The sequence below is a fragment of the Ambystoma mexicanum genome, chromosome 10 (genome assembly GCF_040938575.1).
Source record: "Ambystoma mexicanum isolate Mex_15411 chromosome 10, UKY_AmexF1_1, whole genome shotgun sequence".
Lineage (NCBI taxonomy): Eukaryota > Metazoa > Chordata > Amphibia > Caudata > Ambystomatidae > Ambystoma > Ambystoma mexicanum.
In genome coordinates, this window is record NC_090932.1 from 1,273,018,322 (window position 1) to 1,273,043,041 (window position 24,720).

Sequence of the window (24,720 nt, forward strand, 5' to 3'; positions counted from 1 at the left end):
GATGGAAGATCTCTGTTCGCCCTTCCTAGAGAAATCCTTCTCCAGGCCCCTTGGGCCTGTCTAAAAAGAGGGCCATCTCAACCCTCCCACGACACCCACAAGGGACACTCTCGTGCTCAAGAACACCGAGCAACCATCTGTAAGCGCTGCTGAGTATGGTCAAAGACAGCCCCTCACACATCCCTCTGTTGCACTCGTGTAGCCCTGGTTATTTTCATACTGGCCCACTGGTGGAACCAATACCACCGGTCCAGAGCAGACCACTGCTCACTACCTCCTGCCCACACCAGACCAGCAGTGGAAGAAAGGGCACCTCACACAACATTAAATACCTAGTAATAGCAGGAGTCGGCTACCACCAAACCCTGATCTGTTGAGTAACTTAGACTGAGCCGTGAAAGAACACCAAAACACCTAATGGGGATTGTATGTGCTAGCTCATCTTAGTTCATATCCCGACACCCGCTATACACTGCGATAAATGCAGGGGTACAATCTGCAGATGGAACGGGCCAGATACATGTCTAACACCCACAAAGTGTAATGTTGAGTAACCACATCATGCCCTAATACAGGGGAACTCTCAGAGAATGTCACTCCCCATCCACCCCGGGTACCTTAGAGGATGGCCAAAAAGCACAACAGAATCAGGACAGAATAAGGCTGGCTCCCTCTGCAGCGAGCCCACAAGGGGAAGGGCTCAATCTAGCTCCCCCACTCCTCCGCCCAGGAAGGGCTAGATGAGCGGTGCTCCAGAGCAGTGCTCGACACCGCAGAGCGAGGGGCCTAGCAATGAAAGGCTCGCTCCAGACTCTGGCACTCCAGGAGTCGGCACAGTTCCTCCTGCTCGCTGCCGCTTCATAGCATTACCCCAAACCATCGCTTCCTTCCATTCTGTTCACCCTGGCTGAGCGCATTCCATCCACCCAGCCTATTGCCCCTGAGCTGAAAGTTTCACCTGCTCCCAAAAATAAGGGGCATTGGTTCAGCTCATTCACCCCAGTAAACCAACAACAGCACCCTAAAAGCGCATATAATTCCCCCACATTGAATAAACGATATTTGTGCAACCAGTCATGTGTGTGTTTTTCTGGGGACTGTACCCTCATTCCATGAAGACTCCATTTGAGTCAGAGGGGTTCTGTGTCCTCTGCAGTAGCACCTTTGAGTGTTCTTATGCGCAGATAATAAATTATCTCGGACCCGAATAACCGGATAGACTCAAAGAATATGGCAAAATACGACTTTATTATCGGCTCAATGCAGTAGAGAACAAGTCATAGCCCACAAACTCTCAGTTACATTTCGGTTACACAAAGGCTTTATACCTTGATGTGCATCCGCTATGACGTCATCCTACATGGCAAATAATAAAACCTATCAGACTGAACGATTGGTTAAGGGAACATGCATACCTAAATATCCTTTAGGTGTTAGTAACATAATTGGCTGCCACTCTTCTGACATGCGTGCCTTGAACTTCCCTTTAACTACATATAATACATATTATAACAGCAGATTGGCACTTGGAACAATGTATGTTCACCATTGCGTAGGCCCTCATGATTGTTTGGCATTCTCTCCCAACCTTGGCTATTCAGCTCTTTAGCAGCAGGTAAGCAAAACAAAACCCAGGTGCAGAGAACAACGTCAGACTACTACCCACTTGCCCCATTACTCTACCATTTCTCATCAGCCAAGCCTTCAGCTGAGACTTCTCCTTTGTACATGACTTTTGCTGAATGTTCTCTTTTCTGGAACTTCAAGGGGAGTTAAGGTACATCATTATCTTCATATGGAGCTTATGAACAGGCCTTGTTTTCCACTTGTGAAGAGACCATGATTTTGTCCATCTCGCCTTTCTATTTAGTGCTATTTGATTCAATTATCCTGGGTGTCATGACTCTCTTCAGCCTTTGGAGATTTGTTTGCTCTATCTCACATATGTTTCCTGCATCCATAATTGTTCGATACTTGGAATTCACAAATGTTTTCTCATTTACCTACCCTTAGAGAAATATGTCCAGCGTGCAATGCTTATCCTCGTTGATCCCTTTGTACCCTGCAGTTGCTTCTTGCTGTGGCATCCTTGATCTCTGGCCAAACTGCTATCTCTTGTTCATGTGCAAACCCATTTTCCAGCATCTGTCAGTTCTGCAACCCTGGAGTCTCTCCTTCAAGCTTCTCGCTTACTTTTATTCAGATCCAACGTCCATCTTTTCAACGTGGTCGCTTTACCTGTGTTATATTTTCTACTGCAGCAAGCTTCTATGTGGCTCCTCTACCTTGCGTTTCTACGTATATACATTTACTACTCATCTGGTTACTTTGTTTCTTCAGTTACATCTTCATTCTTAAAGTAAGTATTCTTATATTGTTTCTGTGCGTCATTGTATCTTCACTTTATGACGTCACTTTTATGACGTCACTTTGCACCTGTCAGATTTCCTTTAAGGCTCTTCGATATTCAACAGTGTCTGCAAATCTCCTGCTACCGTTTCAGTTCAAGGGTACATTCGGTATGGTTGTCTGAGGGCATAACGTCTCTCATATACTCGATGCAGTATTGGAATGATACCTGGTCGCATGCACAGTCTTCTTGTTCTTCATCCAGTATGTCGGAGGTGAGAGGGTGGGTTCTATCAATGGTGTACACGTCTGCTTCTCGACAGTCTGTACATCGACAAAGGTTTTTTCGAAGTACTCTAAAAAAAAGAAATTACTTCAAATACATTCAGACTTTATTTTCTATTTTGCCCCCCCCCTCCCAAGTACCCTACTTCCCTGTACTATTATCCCCATCCCAACCCTCTCCCCACCCTTTTAACCCCTTACCCAACCCCTATATATTTCAGAGTTTTTAAAAGTATTTTTTCTTTAAAAATTACTTTAAAAAGAACACCAATCGATGTAACAACACGATACCAGCCAGAGGGCACACCGGGTTGGGACGTGTTATAAATCAGTGCACATTTCAAGATTCTTAGCATGATGCACAAAGATGTAGACAAAGTGGCACTAAATAGCCTGCGACCATACAGTAGGTGTCATGTTTGGCCTAAGCATGCACGTTTACTGATCGGCAGATAGTGCATCTCTGTTGTAGGGCCACGTATGCGGAACAGCTGCCTGACGCCTCTCAAAGGCCCCTCTTCGTTTCCATGATGGGCACCTGGATTAAGCAGCTGGTTATGAAGAGGCCCGCCGATGTGGTCAGCTTGGCTTCCCTAATTTTCAGAGAAGAGAGAAGCAGGCTTGAGCTGACCTATAGGGAAACAGGGCCCGAGCCCCACCCTCCAAACACTCGAAAATAGAATTTGCCATACACTTCTATAATGAACGTATGATGATGCACAGTGATGCCATGAGCCAGCCAAGAGACAATTCAGCCAGTGGCGTGAATCACACACATGAGCAACATTACATACGGGGAGTACTGCAATCCGTCACCCTGTCTGAGACAGGATTTCTAGGTAGTGCATGACTGCGTGTTGCGGGCTGGACAATAACCTGACATTCTATCTCTCCAGGTACCTCGCTCTCTGCTAGACCTCAATTTGTGCCACTATCGCTTTTATATTGATTTTCCCCATCTCCTTCATTGCCAGACTCTCAGCTGCATTCCTCCAGTTTCTGTCTCACTCCTCCAGCTCTTTCTCGCTCACCTCTTTCTAGTCTCGCATTTTCTGGTGACATCTGTTTTTCTCTGACCTCTAAGAGTCAGTTTTCCACTCTGCTCGATTATGTGAGGTGACAGTAATAGCATGTATGCTGAAATATTAACACTGCGCATGCCACCTCCAGTGCAGAGCCCCTTAACTACTCCTTTTGCTTTTCCACTTCTAATGCCACTTTTCCATTCCCATTCTCCTTCTCCTCCTCTGCCCCCTGAGAGGTTATAAGCTCAGGCGCAGGCAGACCCATAAGACGCAACTTATATTTGTACTTATCAAGAACAGTAGTAACCGTGATCATCACTCAGAAGCCTGTTTGTGCTGGCAATAGAAAGGGGCTGGGGTTTTATTAGGCATAACATGAATAAACATAAGGAGTATTATGAACATTCCCAAACAACAGGTGGACATTGTCTTATTTTTTTCTTTTGGGCCAGGAAATGGAATTTTCCCTTCCTTGCCCACAGGGTGACACCAGCGCGACCTGCCAGGTGTCATTTGGACCGGTAAATTGGCTGCTGCTGCATTCCTGTGCCTGGTGGCAGTAGCACCTGGAGCATTCCAAGTACCAAATGGGATTTCCAATAAACGATCTTAGACCCAAATAACTGAGAAAACTCAAAGAATATGGCAAAATATGACTTTATTATCAGCTCAATAAAGTAGGGAAACCTGGTTAACAAACATATTGCAGCTCACTCACTCTCAAATAGATTTCCGTTACACAAAGGCTTTTATGCCTCAATGTACATCCACTATGACATCATCCTACATGGCCAACAGTAACAACCTATTGAAAGGAGGGATTGGTTAAGGAAACATATATACCTAAACTTCACTTAGGTGTTAGTAACACAATTGGCTGCCCCTTATCTAGTAGGCACGCCTTGAACTACCTCTAACTACATATAATACAGAATAATAGCAGAATAGCAGCTTCTGGAACAATGTATGTTTCATCGGTACATAGGCCCTCATGATTGGTTGGCATTCACACCCAACCTTGGACATTCAGCTTGTTAGCAGCATGTAAGCCAAATGAAACCCAGGTTCAGGGAACAACGTCAAAGCACTCCCCACTTGACCAATTAGCCTACCACCTCTCATCAGTTAGGCCCTAAGTCAAGGCTTCTTATTTGTAGTTGACCTTGCTGGCTGGTCTCTTTCTCAGACTTTTATGGGAGTGAAGGTACATTGCTATCTTCGTCTGTAGCTTACTTAATAGGCTTTGTTTTCCAGTCTTGCACCATGTGTGAGGAGACCACGATTTTGTCCATTCTGACCTTTTATTTAGTGCTATTTGATTAAATTATACTGAGTGTTATCACTCCTCTTGGCCTCTGGAGACTTGGTTGCTCCGTCTTGCATATACTTTCTACATCTTTGATTGTTCAATACTTGGCACTTGCAAATATGTTCACTCCTTTACTTAATATGTTGTGCGTATGTAGCTTATCCTCTTTGACTCCTCTTGTACCTTCAGTTGCCTCTTGTTATGACATCCCTGATCCCAAGCCAAACAGATATTCTTTGATCCTTGCACAAAGCTGTTTTCCTGCACCTGTCAGCTTCTGCAGCCTTTGTCTCTCCTTCAGGCTTCTTAGCTTACTATTATACGAAACCGACGTCCATCTTTTCATCATGGCCGCTTTACCCGTGTTATACTTTCCACTGCTGCAAGCTTCTATATTTCTCATTTACCTTGCATTTCTGCCTATGCACATCCACTGAATCTCTTCTCACTTATCTTCTCAGTGTATATAATTTCTTTGTATTTGCATAAATGTTTACTTTGTTACTTTAGTCACATCTTCATTCTTTAAGCATTCACATATCGTTTCATTGCGTCCTTGTATCTTCTCTTCATGTCATCATGTTGCACTTATCAGATTTCACTTATAGCTCTTCTATGTTCAACGGTGTCTGCAGACATCCTTCTACCAGGTCAGTGTGAGGGTACACCTGATATGGTTGTCTGAGTGCATAACGTCTCTCATATCTTCGATGCGGTATTGGGATGATGCCTGGCGTCGTTCATAGTGCTTTTTTCTTGTTCTTCCAATATGAGAAGGTGAGGGGACAGGCACTAGAGATGACGTGTACATGTGCCTCTCTATGGCAGTTTCCGTCCTGGCCAATGCCGCCATCTCTGTCCCACGACTTTTGACAGTGTCCGTTGTGTTGTGCTTGCCCAAATTGTTCCTTCACAAAGGGGGGGGTGGGATTCGGGCAAAAGAAATGGTTTTCGGTCTTTGCTGAAAACGTGTTGCACTTCGTCCGGAGTGTTTGGTTCCGCTGGGCATGCCGAGGAGCCCTGTATTTATTGTAAAACTATGGTCTGGGGGTATGCGTTTGGTTGTTGGCTCCTGTTGCCAAATTACCGGCCGAACCCGACTGCCACTTTGCACTCATGTGGCACAGTGCGCCCTTTCTCATGTTATGCTCTCTTTGCCCTTTGAATTGGGGGAGAGATGTGTCCTTAGGTTCATGCTGCCCGGCGCCTTGCATTAGTGCCTGATGCCCCCCCCCCCGCCCAGCCCTTTGTGACCTACCCCGATCTGGGAGGCAGAAGGGGAAGCAGGTGGCACGCCTTTCTGTCGGCCGCTTCCCTCCTGCCCCCTAATGTCTTGGTCCACTTCCCTTTAGCTTTGTGCGTGCTGCATTTCCCGGCACAGGGCAAAACTGCGTCAGGTCACATTGGTGCTTGTGCAGCGGAGCTGGGAAGATATTCTCGCCTGCACTTTTGGCTGCTTTGTTGTGGGAAAGCCAGTGGAGGTTTATTGCCTGTAGCAGCGATCTATACTGTCAGGAGCAACATTCATGTGAGCAAATCTGCATAAAGGTCATGCATGCATTTACATGGTCCAATGCAGGAGATTGCCTCCTTTTTGCTTGAGTGGCAGCTTCATATTTTCCTTTTCCCATCTATCTGCTCATTTCATCATCATTCACTTGCTTTCTGTGTGTTTTCCTTTCATTCCTTTATTTTCTGTTTCACCTCTTCTCCAGTCACTGCCCTTATCTGTTCCTTCCTTTCTCCTCATGACCTTGTCTTTTTCTTCCCTTCTCCTCATGACCTTATCTGTTCCTTCCCTTCTCCCCATCCCCGCTATCACAACCTTCCCCCTCCTCCCTCCCTGTGGCCTTTCCAGAGTGCATTTCTATTTCATCCTTGCTAAACCTTTGTTGGTAGCTTCAGTCTGACCTCTCAGGACTGGCATGGGTCTCTCTGGGGCTTATTCATTGTAGCACTTTTCCCAAGACCTGAAATGCTCCAAAATGCCCAAGGCCGTTTAGGGTGACAAAAAACTATGTGAGTGACTGCGATTTAAAAAAAAAAGAGCTTTGCTGCCTTCACTGCGCCCTGGTGGTGATGTGAATATGCATAGCGCCTATTCCGTGCCCCCTGATCCCCGCTCTTATAAATGGCCCGGCCGTCCTTAATAGACCAGTAAGGAGTATCATAAAGTTGAGCAATAAAAACAACTATTTATTATTATTACAGTGCTTAGAAGCAGCATGAAGCGCTATACAAATACCTGACACATTGACTGGCCTTGTAGATCAATGTTGGCCCATTGGTCGCGCTGTCCAGATGGCAGCTTTGGAGCTGCGCTACTGGCAGAAGCAAAATTTGCCACACATTGCCCAATGATGGTGCAGCCTGGTTCAGCTGAAAGAGTTTGCCATGAATGTCACGATCTGAAATGTGAGAATGGGGGGCACTTGTTTGGTGGCGGTGGCTATGTTTCTCCCAATTCGACCCTGGAGAGAATGGAGGCTGGAAGAAGCTTGCCTGTGTGGGGGAGAAAGGGAGACCGATACGAACCGGGGTGGGGCAAGATTTTGAGAGAGGACACATGGACATTAAAAAGAGGCCTAGCTGAGCGGTGGGGGAAGACCTCGGGGAGGCAGAGAGGAAGCCGCGCAGGAGGTGGGGGGCTGCCCTTGGGGGTTGGTATTAGAAGCAGCACCTGCACTGCGCATGCGGCCTCAGCTCTCAGGCTGGCTGCGAGGTGTCCGAGATGGGAATCTTTCCCAGAGTAGTTCATTACCTTTGGGCTAAAAATACCCATTCGCGTTCTCCAAGGCCAAGAGTCATCTTACTAGAAGCCCGCCGGCTCCCAGGGGCTCCCAGGGGCTCCCCTGGGCCTTGCTGACATTATTCCCGAGGATTTGATTTGGAGGAATCTGTGAGTTCCTGAAGGATTTTTAAGAAGCTCAGGCTTCAATTGTTTTGGCAAAGGAGCGAGCACCGTTGCTTCAAGAACGTTCGATTCACGAGAACGCCAATTTAAAAAATAAAGCGAAAGTGGCCTGGTGGGACTACGAGATGCTGCACCGTCTACTAGAGATACCAGAGAGCAAATATGAGTACTCCTAGGCCTTCCTCTGTGAGTCACAGAATCGTGGAGCCATAATCATTCCCACTTTATCTCGGTCTCTGCTTTCCCCATGCAGTGACCAGACCTGTCCGTCAAGGATAGCCGGGATTTCTTGGGCTCTGCTGCCCCCTCGCGTTAGTCCGAATTGGTGTTCGATTGCGGTTTGGAAATCTGTGGACTCGCGCTGTCTTTCTGGACTGACGAGCAGGAGTGAGCCATACGTCATTGAAAAGGCGCATACGGTCCAGCATAGAGCCTGCAAAGTAGATGCAAATAAAGTTTTGACGTATTGCCTTTACACATTTTTGTTTTGCTGAAGTAATTAACACGTGTTATCCTGCGTTGAGATGTATGCCTCTTATACTAATGTGCATTTATTGCAAACTATTTTTGCCCAGAATGTACATATTGTAATATTGTGAATATTTGTATTTTCAAGCAGCCACTGCTTCTCTGCAATGCCTTCTATATATGTACTTTATGTAACCAAGAAGCTGCATATCCCTGTAATACGCCCCGATACCTTCGGGTGCGGCGCGCACTATAAATAAACAAACAAACTACCGAAGTCCGACCACATATGAAACGAGGGGCATTATCAATTCGATATAAGAAAATATTGCGTCTGCAAATCAAATGCATTTTACTGAATGGGTTCGTTTTAAAGTGTGTTAACATGTGAAGTATCTGACGCGCAAGGATACGGAAAAGGACAACCTGGTTTACTTGAACAGCAATCAGTAAAATGGCTCCTTTAAAAGTGCAAGAAAATTCCATCTTCCTTATCATGCGAGTGTGAAAGAAGCACGGTCGCCCATCTTGGGGCGTAGCAGTTGCGGGGGTATTGCTAGGTCTGGAAAAGATCTGGGCTGGACTAATGTCGGGGCTGTCGGGGCTGCCAGGGCTAGCTAGCTTTTTGGTTGTAGCCCCCGACACTATCCGCGTCTACAACCAAAAGATCCGGGGCTATAGCCTGCCCAGCGACGTCTCCGAGTTTTGGCGCCAGCCGCTTCGATGCAGGTCACAGGTGCAGCCAACACGCCGGGATAGCACTGCAAATGATAATATCCCGGCGTAGGGACCTGTCTGCACCAGGATGTTACCGCTTGTGTAACTATCTGGTCAGCCTAAGCACTAATAAATGCAGTGCTTTGGGAGACATATGCTGTCAGCCAAAGCACTACACCTATTAGTGCTGAGGGTGACAATATATTTAAGCAAACGGTAACATCCCAGTGTGGATAGTTGTCAAAGTGCACAAAAAAAAGTAGTGGAACTATGCTCCCTGCTGGCCTGCCCTTCTCTCCACAAACCCCATCGCCACACCCCCTCTCACGTGCAATACAGAACCCCAAACACATGCGCCTGCTTTTTTTAAGGGAACGCTCACTGAACTGCAAGTTTCAACTTCCTCCTACACTTAGATTTTAAAAAACAAAACCATTCCAGAACGCTTTCTTTTTAAAATAAAAGTATAGGAACAGTAAAACTTAAAAAATAAAAGTAGAGACGCACAGCTCCCGCCCACTTCGACCACTGCTTGCTTGCAGTAATATCCCAGCGTGGGTAGGTGCGCTCTAAATGGGATCTGGGCTGAAGGCGACATGCTGAATTGTATCACCAAAACAGCTGCCCCGTAATGTCCAGCTTCGGAAGAGTCGCTTTCAACTAACAAGACACTAAGGTCACAGCGCCACCTATTAGACATCGCTGGAAGTTCACCTCCAGATCTTGGCATAGTGCAGTGTCCGTGTTCCCATTCGGTTGGATTATGCCGTTCTGTGGGACGAGCACAGGCAATTTTAGCATTGGCCATGTTTCCCGAGACTCTGAAACCAGTAGTAATTGTCTCTCTAGATCCCGAAACTAGATAAAACAAAAATCCCTCGGCTGAGCTGCCACAGACTTCACTGCAGTGAGCATCTGTTCCCAGCCTGCAGAGACCAACCTACAAGCTCAGAAGAGCTCTGCTACAGTTTTTTTGTTTTGCATTCAAGAACATTAAGGTGCAATTAATGTGGGAAGCTGCAGAAAAAGCAGAAAGTGTGTGACTGGGAGCAGCAATTGGCCATTAAGAGCTGCGAATAATGGGTAATTAAAAGTGGGCTTGGATCATAAACCTTCATGCTCTTTGAAACAACGACTACATTTCTTTCAGTGTCAATAATACAGTTTAAAACCCAGGTTAAAGCTTTTGGCTCATGTTACTTTGCATGTCAGCACTTGTAAAGTTTCCTCCAGGATGGGAAAAATAGTGAATATCATACTCCTTTTGCTCAATCTGTTACCATTTATTTATTTATTTATTTGTACATTTGAGGGACGCAACGAAGCCCTGACACATCTGGGTGCTTAATTTAAGGATATGGTTACCGGTTAGTTTGCTGTGGTCATGATGTTACAGTCATACCACAGGGTTTATATATATGCTGGGTTACATACAGGTTGTCATGAAACTGTTACATTAATTGGTTACATACAGTTTACATGCAGACTTCTGGGGGGAACAGCCAAGTTTTCAGACCTTTGCGGAACGACCAAAGCGGAAAGTCTGCTCTGAGAGCCAGTGGCATGGAGTTCCACTGTTTGGCCGCGATTACTGGGAAGATGCAGCCTCCAGCTGTTTGCAGTTTGAATCTAGGGATAGTAAGAAGGTGTGAGTAGGCAGATCAGGTGGGCATGTTAGTCTGGGTTTTGGAGATTTGTTTGGCAAGGTAGGCTGGGGCGCTATTGGACAAGCATTTGTGCGTTAGTGAAAGGACTTTGAATTTAATGCAATCACGTGCTCGTAACCAGTGGAGGTTTCGCCTGGCTGTGGAGATGTGGTCCTTTTTGGAGATGTTGAGAGCAGCTCTGATTGCGTTATTTTGAGTTACATGCAGCTTACTGATGTTTTGGGAGTTTGAACCTGCAAAGAGGGAGTTGCAGTAGTCGATTCTCGATGGGATAAGTGCCCTGGCTAGTGTGACGCAGTTGTTTGTAGTTAGGAAGGGTCTACTAGCTGTGATCAGTTTGACAGTGTAGGCTGCCGATGAGGCAATGGCATTGACTTGTCTGGAAAGAGACAGAGATGAGTCCAAATGGACTCCTAGCGTTTTTACCTCCTTGGCCACTGTCATGATGTTACCATCGATATTGAAGGCTTTGTAGGCTTGCGGTAGTACGTTTAATTTAGGGGGTTGCCGATGATGAGTAGTTCGTCGTTTTCGTCATTCAGACAAAGCTCGTGTTGTGCCATCAAGGCTTGAATTGTGAGGTAAATATTGCTCAGAATTTTAGTGCCAGTGTTGAAGTTAACTCAGATGGGTAGGAGTATTTGGGTGTCATCAGCATAGTTAGTGTATGTGATGCCCAATTTGTCGAGGAGGTCAAAGAGTGGCTTAGTAGACACACTGTAGAGTGGGAAAGACACAAGAACCGTGTGGTACTCTGCATGTGAAAGGGACAGGTCGCACAATTACAATGTATGTATTGTCAGGTTGGTTTATTGTGTGCTTTATGCCCATTTCAAGTCATCTCTATAAAAAGGAGTTCCATTTTATTTATACCTTATGCCTTCTACCCTTTTTATGAGCCTATAATGTGTCTTGGCATGATTCCACCAAATGATTCCACCCATGCAGTGAAATAACCTGACTGGCTCGAAAAGAAATCCATGTACAAAATGTAGGGTTGAGCAACTGCAAGTCCTCCCATTTCCAAGGCTTGTCCGGGGAACAGAGGGGCTCAAGGTGATCCATCAGACTGTAAAAATTGCACAGAAGCATTCTACTAAGCCCAATAATAGCTGCAACTGAGCTCTTGACTGTCAATGGGTACTTTCATGTAAACACAATAATAAAATTACTAACTTCTCTCATGAGGAAGCAAGAGTACGTTATGTCGCCTGGGGCATACAGTCCTCTTCAGCAAATATCTATCCGAATGCTAGCAACCTGCCGTTCACGAGAGGCCCCGCCCCTAATACCAGACACATGTGAAAGTTCACAAATGGCTACAGATGCTGAGTCCTAGCGGCTGTTTCATGTTGTTTTTATTTCTCATAAAGTGCAAAATTCGCCGTAAGGCATCTTGGCACTAGAAATACCAAACAGGGGGCCATTAACAGCCAGTTCATTATCCTAGAAGAGGAACGTTTTACTGCTCTGCGGAATTGTAGATGATTCTCGGTAGCACGCAGTGCCCGAGGTAGGTCATTGCAAAGTTTAGCCACAGCTATTGAGAAGGCCCGACCTCCAATTCTCTGATGCTCAAAGCGATGCACTTGAATCAGAAAGGCGTCCTTTGAAGGCAGCGGTGGTTGAGGGATATATGGCTGAAATGTACATTGTAAGTATTCTGCACCCGTGCGAAAGAAAGCCCGATGCACTATACATAAGGCTTTAAAATCGATTCGCTTAAAACCCAGAAGCCAATGCAAAGACTTGAGCATAGGGATATATCAGCTCTGAAAGGGACACCAGTAGCTGCCAGAGCAGCTGAATTCTGTAGAATTTGAAGACTATTAAGCATATGATCCGGTTGGGCTAGCGATAAAGGGTCTGATTCACAGAGTATTTTTCAATGGGATTGCGCCATTATAAAACACTTCTGTGAATCAGGCCCAAAGTGAGTTGCAGTAATCAATGGTACTGAGAACCAGAGATGCAACAACTGGAGCCTGCAGATGCAGAGGGAAAAACGGGAGAACTTTCCGAAGTATTATTAGATGGAAATGGCCAGATTGACATACTGCATTGATCTGGGCAGTAGATAAGGCCGAAGAAAGCTTTACACCCAGATCCTTCACAACAGGGACTGGGGATGGAAAAGGACCGATCGTCAAGGGCCAAAACTCAGGAGTCCAGAGTGAGGTTGCAGAGAGAGGGCCAATCACCATCACCTCTGTTTTGTCACCATTCAGCCCAAGCCAATTATGACTCATCCAACATCCCACCGCATCAAGGCAACTTCTCAGCTGGGGAGCAATATCACTGTTAAAAAGATAAGTAACCAGTCAGATAGCACAGCGAGTAGAGCGCTCGCTTTGACATCTGTGCAGAACCTGCCGACGTAGGTTCGAATCCCAGCAGGGCCAAACTCAGCCTTTCATCCTTCCTAGGTTGATAAATGAGCACCTCCCACCGTGGGTAATAATAAGCAGCGCTCAGATACCTTAGGGTTTGTAGCGCTACATAAAATGCTAATTATTATTATTATTATTAAGAGTAGCAGTTGAGGCCATGGGAGTGGATGAGTGACTAGTGGCTGAATGTAGACATTAAATTGAATTGGAGATAGGGCAGAGCCCTGGGGAACTCTGCATGTCAAAGAGGCTGAAGTAAATTGATGTGGTGGCAAATAGAGGGATTGAGTACAATCTGGCAAAAGAAGATTGAAACCATAACAGAACAGTCCCAGAAATACCAGCATCCGCTCGCCGGTTGAGGAGGGTGGTGTGGTCAATAGTGTCAAATGCAGCTGAGAGATCTAAAAGAATCAGCGCACTGACACCACCCTGATCAGATAGAGGAGCTAGATCGTTGGCCACAGATACCAGAACACTCTCTGTGCCAGTGCCAGATTGGTAAGGATTGAAAATGAAAGTTTATTCATAACATAAGGGCTAACCAAAGACTCAGTTCATGAGAAATAGCAAGAGGGGTATAGGCCGGAGGTCAGCTGGAACTAAAGGGTCCAGTGACTGCTTCTTTAGAAGTGGTATTACCAAGGAATGCTTTAACATCGGGGAATCGGCCCAGTTGAGCAAGAATGACTTAGTGCTTCAGTAACTAGAGGGGCGATGTCCGGCATTATAGTTTTTAAGACGTCTCAAGAAATAGCGTCCACAGGTGCGGCAGATTTCATCTTGATGTTGGCCTCAATTATCTCTCCTGGGCTAAAAGAGGGGGAACTTGACCAAGAGTGATTAGTGATGGAATTGACACCATCCATGGAAAATCTGCCAGTTTTTAGGCCAGAAAGGGAGATCCTATGCCGAATGTCAATAATTTTCTGAGTGAAAAGGGAAGCCAACGAGTCCCAAAAAGCCTGTGATGGAGGAGCGGGTACTTGGGTGGCTGAATTCGAGGAAAACAAGCGGACAAGATTTAAAAAGCTCCTTAGATTGATTGAGAGCAGACTCAATTCTCTTCATTCCACCTCCCAGGGTGTCAATTGGAGCAGACTAGACAGCAATGTAGACAAGGTGGATCAATGATACAAGCAAAGAGTGAGGGAACCACAACAGCTGATTAACAACGCAGAAGAGATCCCTCAAGCCCTCTGCCTCTTTAATCACACCCAGAGTACATAGCATACCTAGCCAGCTCTGTGAACTAGTTGTCTAAAACATGGTCTACACATTAATGGGAACAAACAGCTCAAAGCCATAAACCCTTGCTCAGGGGCTGCCATTTAAGCCTTAGTGCCCAGGGTGGAATTCCTCTGCATGAGATGCCTAAAGCCCAACTTTATGTCCCCAGCTAACCAATAGCATGCAGGGGGGCTGGGAGCACCTAATGAACAGGGATTGCTCGTCACTCTGGCTGTGAGCACCTGTGGGATATGAGTGGCGCTGGTGTGAAAAAAAAGCAAAGTAATTAGAGCTAGCTTGCGGCACAGCTATTGTAACATGGCCGCAATGGGGGGGGACGACGCCATGCCAGAAGAGCAGGCGAGATGTGAGATGGCGTGCACGGGCTGTCACACGCTGGAAGCAAGGCAAGTGAGGTCGGTCAGCCCACTCGCCTCAGACCCTTAGAGAGAGGTAAGTAGTTGAAGGAGATGGAATAGGTGCCATTCTGGCGGCCCACAGAGGAGAAGTGATATGATATATGATATGATATTTTATTTATAGCGCACCTATACACAGGTGTTTCAAGGAGCGATGAGGCATGGGAAGGAAACAGGGAGGAACAAGCAGTGCTTAAAGTGGGCCGGGGCCTGACAGGGGCAGGCCCCGGCAGTCTCGAAAAAGTGTGACCGAGCCGGGGCCCTGCCCGGGCCCCGTCCTACCGCAACATTGGCAAGATGCATTATCCCGGAGATGCGCCTGCAATGAAGTCAGGCAAGCTGATAGAAGTGGCAGCCAACTGCAGCGATGCTGTGAATGGCTGCCACTTCCGTCAGTCATAGTAACTGCATCTGGTGACCCCTCGCGTGAGAGGTCACCAGAGGCAGTTACTCTCCCCTTGTTTCCCCAGGTCGCCAAGGTGTCTTTAACCCTCGGCGAACCTGGGGATTCCTCGACATATTTCGAGGTTTATAAAAGATGGCTTTGAAAGTACACATTTCAAGCCATCTTTTATAAAGCTTTGCCGACGGACAATTTTGTCCGTAGTCAAACTTTATAAAAGATGGCTTGAATTGTGTACTTTCAAAGCCATCTTTTATAAACCTGAAATGTTTAAAAAAGATGGCCTGAAAACTAGGCAAACCGTAGGGTATGCACACAAATGTATATAAATGTTATATATTTGTGTGCGTACCTTACTATGGTTTGTGTACTTTGCAAGCCATCTTTTATAAACGTAGAAATATGTTACATATTTCTATGTTTAGAAAAGATGGCTTGCATGGTACACAAACCATAGTAAGGTACGCACACAAATATATAACATTTATATATATTTGTGTGTATACCCTACGATTTGCGTACTTTTTAAGCCACGCCCCTAAATGAGGGTCCCCCCTCGATTTCTTACCCCACTTAAAGCCCTCGGAACAAGACAACGATCTTACTAGGCCCGGTGGCATTGAGATCGTGCAAGTGCAGGGAGAGGAAAGGAGGAGAAGTGCCAGGGGAAGGGGAGGGGGAGAAGTTCAGGACATGGGATCAACGAAACACAATCAAAACAAGAAAAAGGAAGTGCGTCCAGCAGGTGGAAGTGCAAGGGTTAAGTGCAGGCAGCAGGTGAATGGGTAAGGGGCCTGTAGGGTTACAGATACAGCCCTAAGTGCAGGGTTGCCAGACAGCGGTGCAGGAGTGTGACTGGGGGGCAGGGACCTGGGCCCGAGGTTCAGAGGGGAGCCAGGTAACCAGTGCAGTGATAGACAGGAGGTCAGCAGGGAAGAGGAAGAGAGAAAACAGAACAGGCAAGCACATCAGAGTGTTTACAACACTGGGGAATAGGCGTTCGACTAGGCTCAGCCATCTTAAATGAAGATTCCAAGCAACACTGGGTAATAGTGCCCAGAATGTGCTTTTAACCTTCTTTCCTGATTGGCTGAGCCAAACGGAACGTTTTCAAAAAGGATGCTTTTGAAGCAATAGTAAACTACTGAGGACACAATCCCAAATCCATTCCATAGAGTTGGGGGAGCCAGAGAATTCAGGGGTAAAGCCAAACCAGGGGATCTGGCGCAGCTCTAAGGGTCAAACAGGAACCAAGCCAGCAGAAAAAAACATAACTGGGCTTCTGCCTCCCTATACCCTCACAATACCCTCACAACACAAAACCCAGAGGCGGCATCCTCCCCACCCCCAACACAAAAATACATACATGGCATCCTGACTCCCCACCACCCGCAAAAACCCATGCTCTGTCTCCTGCCTCATCCCACCCGTTTTGGCACAGTGAAATAAAAGGTGACCCGTGCATTTTCAACCCACAATTAGGTGGTGTTGTAGTGGTGAGTGAATGGGTAGTGATGCCATGTCCTGATGTTATTGATGGAACCTAAGTGGCATCTTCTAAGATAGAGGCTCCAACAGTGTCAGTTGGGAGAGAGGCTGAGAGAAGACCACCTGGCTGGTGGGCACCGTTGTCTCTGGAAGGTCCCAGCTTGTACCTTGGGAATTGCAGCTGATAAAGACGCATGACTACCCCCGCAGCTGACGACCACCTCTGTTTGACTCCTGTCTACATCTTATGAAGTATGCCCAGGTACAGCCTCAATGGAAGCCTTAACAGGTGCTTTCAACAGCAAAAGGTGTTTAAAGCACCACATGCGTTTACAGTTTCCACCATACTCATAATGAAGCCCTTAGTTACAGCTTGTAGATGGAGTGCAAAGGGCATAGGTTGTGTCACCCACCAGTGCACATCCAGCCTCAAGGTCACCCGCCCTCTAACAGCCAATCAGGAAAGCTCACCACACTGTTGCAGTTATATAGGATAGACACTATAGAAGTGGCACTCACAAGTGCTCACCCAAGCCCCAGAGCACTCCCCCACTAAGGGCCATCCCTCGAAAGCTCACCACACTCCACTCATGCATCGCACTGGCAGCCTTCCGCGTGTTCCATCTTCCCTCCAGATACTGCACGCCGCCCTGCTTACAAGGACCAAGTAGATAACACAATGCACTAGACCATCACAGGAATCTACTACACTTCACAAGGAAAGGGGGGCAGAGAGGGAAAGGGCACTACGTCTGGCAGGAATAGTTGGTCTTCACAGGCACAGAGAGGACAGGCCATGCAGAAACATACGGGTGATGAAGAGTGAGGCTTCAGAGAAAACACACCTGTGAACTGATAGGTAGTTCTAAAGGCCGGGTGGAGTAAGCCCCAGGAACCCAACACAGGCAGAATGACAGATAAGTAGTCTGTACATGGAGCTGGCTGGTGAAGCAGAGGGGAGAGGCGCATTGCTGGAAAGGCAAGCTGGGCTCAAAGTAGCCAACCTGCTGTTTTAGTTCATTCTGCACTTTAGGCGCTTGGCCACATAGCTTCTCAGCTCTAGCTGGTGCACATGTGTTAATGCATGGATTCAAATAGCTAAAATGATACTCTGTTTTACAGAGAACTTGAAAAAATAAATATTAAACATCAAGCAGGCAATAGTTTCTGTGAGGAGGGGCTTTCAAGTCCAAATGTGCCCATCCAGTTCTTTTCACCTAAGGTTCACACTTGGAGGACTATCCATAGACAATGATCTATTCGAGATGAACGCACATCACTGCTGTGTGCCATAACATTTCAAGGCCCCGTCAGGCCCCCTGCTCTTTGTGACTCCTTAGCAGCATCCCTTCTCATGATGACCCAGCGGGATGCAAACGCTGAGGAGCAAGAGCATGTGCTGGAGGCGGGATAGGTCATCCGGCAGTCTCTGCCCTTCCATGGCCAGGAACGTGTTTTCCTTCCTCCAGGTGAGCAGGCAGAGATCAGCTCGCGTTCTCCTTGCCAGGGGCCTGAAACGTGACCCTTGCTCGGTACAGCCACTTGCCCCAAGCTAGCCCACGCTCTACCTCGACCACCCACCTATGTCTCTACAGCTGCCACTGAAATGTACCTTCTGCTGATTCACCTCGGTGTCAGCAGAACTAAAATCGAGTTATTTCCTTACCTTCCATTTCACGCTATGCACTCCACTGCAGCTCCAAACCTGCAATCAATTCTGTTGTAATAGAAGGTCGAACGCTCAGTAGTCCACGCACAGACCAGTTGTGGAGCCTTGATGTAAATCCAGGTATCTCTATTGTACATATTTACACGTATATAGTTCCAGTTACTCTCAGCTATGATACACGTAGGTAGACGCGCAGTGCACCCACCGGCCATCCTCATATCCCCAGCTCAGGACCCCAAATGACACACATGGGACATTCAGATACAACACTCACCCAACATTCTCCTGAGTTGCCAATCATCACACACACCAACATTCTACCAGCATGCATCCATGGCCAGCAGGACAGGAAAGGAACAAGACATACATTACAACATCCACCTTCGTGCACAAAGTCATACACCACAAGAAGCAACGTGCACACCCCAGTCACTCCACAACACACTCTCAGATGCACAGTCACAGACTTGCTCCATCGCAATCAATCACCTTCCATCCCCGACTGCCACTCCCAGATACAGGGCCTGCCGCACCCTAGCACAAACAATCCACAAGGGAAACACTCAGGAAACCAACTAACACACCAAAAGGCGGGAAAGACATGACAGTGGAGGGAACCACCGATGGCCCAACAATCGGGCCAGGATGTATCTCTCCTCATGGAAGCAGCGCCTGAGCGGACCAACCGGGCTGGCAACGTCCACACACTAACACACAGGGAGGGTGGTGCTACCCATACCGGAGAGCCGCAACACAAAATGGGGTGCATAATCCACCATCTTCCACCCTGAAAGGCAACGACTCAAACTGCACAATCAATTCCACTCATCACCCAAGTCAGCAAATCCCATCCAGAATGTAGACCACAGAAAAACACACAACACACACTCGACCCTCACAGCACTGCACTAAATCCGCACTGCCCCACAACCATTCCCTGGTGTAAAACAACATATAGAATACATACCACTCCACCTTCACCATGCGCACCAACACCAGAAAACAAAAACAACAAATTCAACATTGGCGTGCTCCTGGCAGCACCATATAACTAGGATATGATATGAAACTTTACTAACGTATTTAATATTCAACAGCAGATCTGCAAACAGGAACTAAAATACAATGGGCCAACTTATCTACATATATCCAAGATGAATCAAAACCAGAAATCCTTCTAAAATGTCCAATTAAAATTCCTCGAAAAGGGCAGTCCAAAACATATCCTATAGTCCACTGCTACCGCTCATATTTCCCATCAGATGAGGTCGCCAATTCACAGGATGCATCCTCAAAATCCCATTCCCTAAATATGTGTGACCACAACACCTGATACCCTAGCACACAGGTGTCTATACAAAAGTCACTCCCTGAGGAAATTCAAATTTGTCATACCAAAACCATAAACTTTGTCATACCGTTGTCGCAAAGCATTTGACCCTATATGCAATATAACAGGAAGCATTCCAATATGCTAAACATGGCGGACACATGCGGTAGGCACAGGCCTTGTGCCTATCACAGGATGGAACTGGAGGACACGTGGCATCAGGCAGTGCTCCACATCAGAAGCTCCACCTTACATGTGCCTGGTGGACCCGCTCTTCTTAATATTGGTTTGCAAACTATCTCTGAATGGCAAGTGTTCGAGGGACAGTCTCACAATGCTGTAGTGTAATCAATTTACACTCTATTGTTTAGATAACGTTCCTTGTAAAAGCCCCCACGCAGCAGCAAAAGTAGAACTTCACCCCCCTGAGCCACGTCCAACTGCCGTTCAGCACTCCACCCCACTGAGCTCCAGCTGACATAATAACAGATAGGAACCAGTGGCGTAAATGCGCGTCTCACATTGCTTACAATATCTAAACTGCAACCTCAATTCAATGACAGTGCTGGCAAAAGTAATACTACAACACACCTGCTTTTTCAGTCGCACTTACAGATTAGGGGGAACTTTTCCTCGGATGGCAAACTTTCACAACGCTGTTAGGTTCCGCACTCCCTCAATGCAAACGGCACCCCTAAGCATCTGCTCTACCTGCACCGGGTTCCAAACAACATGTCTTCCTTCTGTTTTATTACTGGCTTCTTGATGCGCACATAGTCGCCCGCCTCCACACTTAAATGCTTGATCCCATTTCTCCTTCAACTTGTGCCAGGCCACTTTCATATTCCCCTATACCGCACTGGGGTCCACGGTGACACTTTTCGTCCTTCCTAACCAGAGAACACACGTCTTTGTGGGACCTTTCCTTCCCCTCATAAGTTCAAACTGGATGCAGCCAGTAGCTGAATGAAGCGGCCAATTCAATCTTTTCAGTCTCTACACAACAGCCCCATATTTGCTTACCCCAGTGGCTTCTGCCATGAAGATGGCATCCTCGAAACACCCATTTACACGCTCTGTAGCCCTGTTTGTCTCTGGATGATACAGGGAAGCTTTTTGTGTTTTATTCCACACTCACTTCACACTCGACTGGTACTCCTACACTTCACTGCTTGTGAACTTGTGACCATTATTTGCTATTTTGCTACTTGTTATTGGTATTTATATTGCACCTACAGTCAAAGCATCTAAGCAATGTTATTATCCATGAAGACACTAACTGGGTGTCCTTCATGTGCAAAAACCTCCTCCAGAAAGTTTATAAACGCATAGGAGTGTGCTTACCTTGCTTCCTTTATCTCTATCCATTTAGAGTAGAGGTCTACTAGTGCAATAATGTAGTTCCCCTCACTGCCGCCCCAGGGATGTCATTTAGGGGTCGCACCTGCGACAGTTCCTGGGCTGGGGCAAGTACCATGTTTCTCTTTGTTCCTGGAGTGGCTTTTCTTCGTGTTGATGCCTCTTAAAAACAGAGGGTTCCACAAGTGTACCACTTTGAGCTGTGACCCTAAATGAGGAAGAATAGGAATAACAAATAATGTGTCTTTCTGGAATTCTATACAATCATTGATAGACTCATTAAAGGTTTATTTCAGGCACATTTCAGGAGGTGAGTCACTGATTTAGTCTGTTCTTAAAAACCTCAAATTCACAATGCAGGTAAAAACGTCCAAAAAGCATTTAGAGTAGAATAGGCATCCATTTCAGACTGTATTTTGCTTTTCTCAAGTTGCAGTTATACCATGTTTTTTTTACTGTTGTCTCTGTTACGATCATCACAAGACAATCCATCTCGGTGTCCTTGGTCACTGACAAAATACTTGTGCCTAAAAGCTTGTCTACAGTGTAGAAATGTTTGACCATTGCACATAAAGTGGCCCTTGATTTCATTGTGCCACAATTAATGCCTTGTAATGTGTCAATCTACCCTATCTCCATGGCATGCTGTTCAGAATGTTTATTTGCATGTATGAGGTAACGAGTGCCCAGAGTATGGGATGCCGTGTGAGGCCAACCTCTGAAGCCAGAAAAGTAGTTCCACGCAGGCTTGACATGTGGCCAACTTTGCACCAGACCTGCAGATGAATTGCCCTGCTGTTAAATCTGTTACCAGTTTAATGGTATCCACTACAGAGAGTAATTTGCTTTCTGACTTTGAGAACATTCAGACTTGTAATTGCTCCTTTGACTATAGCTGATAAGAGAGCAATAGCCAGTAAGAAAGCTAAGTGGGTTCAGCGCTCTCTGCATCGATGTGTGTGTGATCGACAGGTTGCAGGTTTGAATCCCGGCAAGGCCAAGTCAGCCTTTCATCCTTCTGAGGTTAATAAATGAGTACCAACACAGGATGGGTGATAGTGTATGTATATTTGTTCTATATAAAGCGCGTAAGCATAAGTGCTATACAATAACACATCATTATCATTTTGCCTTGGACGTCTGCTTCATTCACAGTAATTTGGTAATATGGGCCTATACACACTGATATTAATGATAAATATGGTGATCCATTCTTGTACGAAATGTATACAGTGATATCGTAACCATATTTTTCGTAGTGTACTCAGGAACAATGCTATGCGATGCCACTTCCTGTTTTATCAAGGGGTGAAAGGTTGTGTTCCATCGCTTCCTGTGATGTCACTTCAGGGGCGGTCTAAGGGTCGTGTGATATCACGTCCGCTACCCCTGGCATTTTGGTGAAATGACATCCCTGAAACTGTTTTCACTACACTGGAAAATGCTTGTTAGCATGGATTTTCTTATTTTCCATCTTCCTAGATCGGCATCCTACCTGTTCCACTGCCCACCATTGCGCACGTGCCCCTAATCAGACAATCTTATTCCCTCTGCTTGTCCCATTGTATCTTCCCAATTTGTTTGTTTTGTGTGCTTCTGTCCTATCTGTCCATAGTGTATGTATGTATGTAAAGTGCGTACGCGCAAGCGCTATATAAATAGCACGTCAATATCATTATTCCTACTTCTCTCTTCCCCATGTTTTGCTCTGTGTTCTTTTATTTTTCCTCCACAGACTATGGTCTGTTTTCTCCCAACGGGGGCATAATATGCCATTTTCTCTGACAAGGTACCAGCATGTACACCAATAGAGTAGTGACTAGCATAGTATAAACGTTTTATAAGGTATGCTAAATACATCCTGAAGGACCTGGTGCTGCCATCACATGCCCTATGCACCCTCATATACACAAATATTGCCATTGTATCCAAGTATAGACCATCTCACATAACAAGCCACAGCTGGCCCACCTAGTAGCCATCCCTGAAAGTTCACCTCCAGTTCAGAGCCACTGAGCAATGCACTGTGGGTATGCAAATCAGCTCAAAAGCCTGCAGTTTTCTCCAGAAAGTCTTATAGGATGGCACTATTTTATACATAGCTTCAACGGTATCCAGTGATGATAACGGCACCTGGGAAAAGGTTGCCAGGGGCGACATGTCCCCAAATTGGCACTCCCAAGGTAATCAAGCACTTTCCCCAAATATTCTAGCATTGGAGTTAGCCTAGTAAATAATACCCATCCTAGAATGTGTGGGGGAAGGCTTTTAGGAGTGCAAGGAAATAAAATCGCCTACCTAGCAGCTTTTTCCATGGGGACATTTTAACATAGAGCCACTTTATCAAGCCAAGACGGACAGCTCCCAGTGATGCAGACATCCCATGTTTTTTTCGTGCTTTCTGAAACCCACCATAATATTGATGGTGTTTAGTTAAAATCTCTTGTACGTATGCTCAAGAAGATCACAGGCTTATGCACACATGTTTACATTTCAAGCAATGGACTCCATGTGCGTCCTTGGCTCTGCTTTCGAAGGTCTCGTGCATTTGACCCCTCAGTTCCAACTATTTGAAGTCTTCTTGATGAGCTGCATGTGCTGGGAGCTGGGCGAGGGGTGCGGGGTGGCCTTGGTAATGCAGGAAAGTTACTGGGCTGTGGGCTTCTCATGCTCATATGTTCCATTCTGATTCTATCATCTTGCCATCTCTGTGCTTCGATCAATGAGAAGACGAACATTTATGAGATGGTGAGTCTGCTGTCAGCCCTAGGCCCTATTCAAGAGACAAAGAAACGAACTAAAGCACATGTCTTACAAACTCTGCAGCAGTCCCATGGCTTGCCCCACCAGAATATTGCCCACAGGGTATATGTGGTAACGTTCACGTGGCAGGCTGTCAGACCCCTAGTCTGGAGATCACTGACCGCTTTTGGAAAGGCAAACCCTTCATCTGGGAGCAGCATAATATGCAAGACACTGCCCAGATGGTAATGGTTTAAAGTGTTCTTAAAGGAAACTTCTTTTCATGGATAAGGAGGTGTTTGAATAAAAGTTTAGGCTTTTTAGCCCATTTCCAGTAGACGCTCAATTCGTTTTTTACATTTCATTGGTAGATTATGGCTTTCACCCCTACTATAGGGGCCAGGCATGGCCTTTTTAACGACCCGCTAGCCCAAGCCCAGGTAGGCTCTAGCGAAGCGAGGGCCTCGACAAGGGCTGTGGGCCGTTAAAGATCATGTTCCCTCCCCCCCACATCGGTAGTGAAAGCCATTCGCACCCCAGGGTTTATCCGGAGTGCAAATGCTTTTTTTTTCCCTGAGGAGATTGGCGTCACTTGTGCAGCCAATCTCCCGAGGGAAAACAAAAATGAAAAAAAGATGACAAAGGGACAAAGTCGCTTTAGCATTTCTATGGCATCTGGGAGATGGGAGGGGCGCTGGGACCAGAGCATAAAGTTACCGTCCAGCAGGTAAGTGGGGAGACAGATGGATAGGCTGTGGAGAAGGTATAAGGATTGTTTTGGGGGCAAGGGTTGGGGAGGCGGCAAGGGGAGGCTTCCTGTTGCCTCCCCAAATGACAAAAAATAAAAATGGCACCACCAAGGGAAGGGCCTGGGTGGCTGCAAGCAACGGGTGCAGAATGTGTATTCTCGCCCGCTTTTCCAGCCACCTGATTGGCTAAGCACCCTTCCCCGGGTG

At 46.4% G+C, this 24,720-nt stretch overlaps 1 protein-coding gene and 1 long non-coding RNA gene across 7 annotated transcripts in view; one reads left to right on the forward strand and one right to left on the reverse strand.

Annotated features, from left to right (window-relative positions):
- EMID1 (EMI domain containing 1) overlaps positions 1–24,720 on the forward strand; it is a 949,835-nt gene that overhangs the window by 505,676 nt on the left and 419,439 nt on the right. The gene's annotated exons all lie outside the window — the stretch shown is intronic.
- The window catches only part of LOC138492227 (uncharacterized), a 397,170-nt gene that overhangs the window by 299,830 nt on the left and 72,620 nt on the right, over positions 1–24,720 (reverse strand). For both annotated transcript variants that reach the window (XR_011276169.1, XR_011276168.1), the window contains exon 2: positions 21,008–21,230. This is a non-coding gene — a long non-coding RNA (uncharacterized lncRNA). The remainder of the gene's footprint in view (positions 1–21,007; positions 21,231–24,720) is intronic.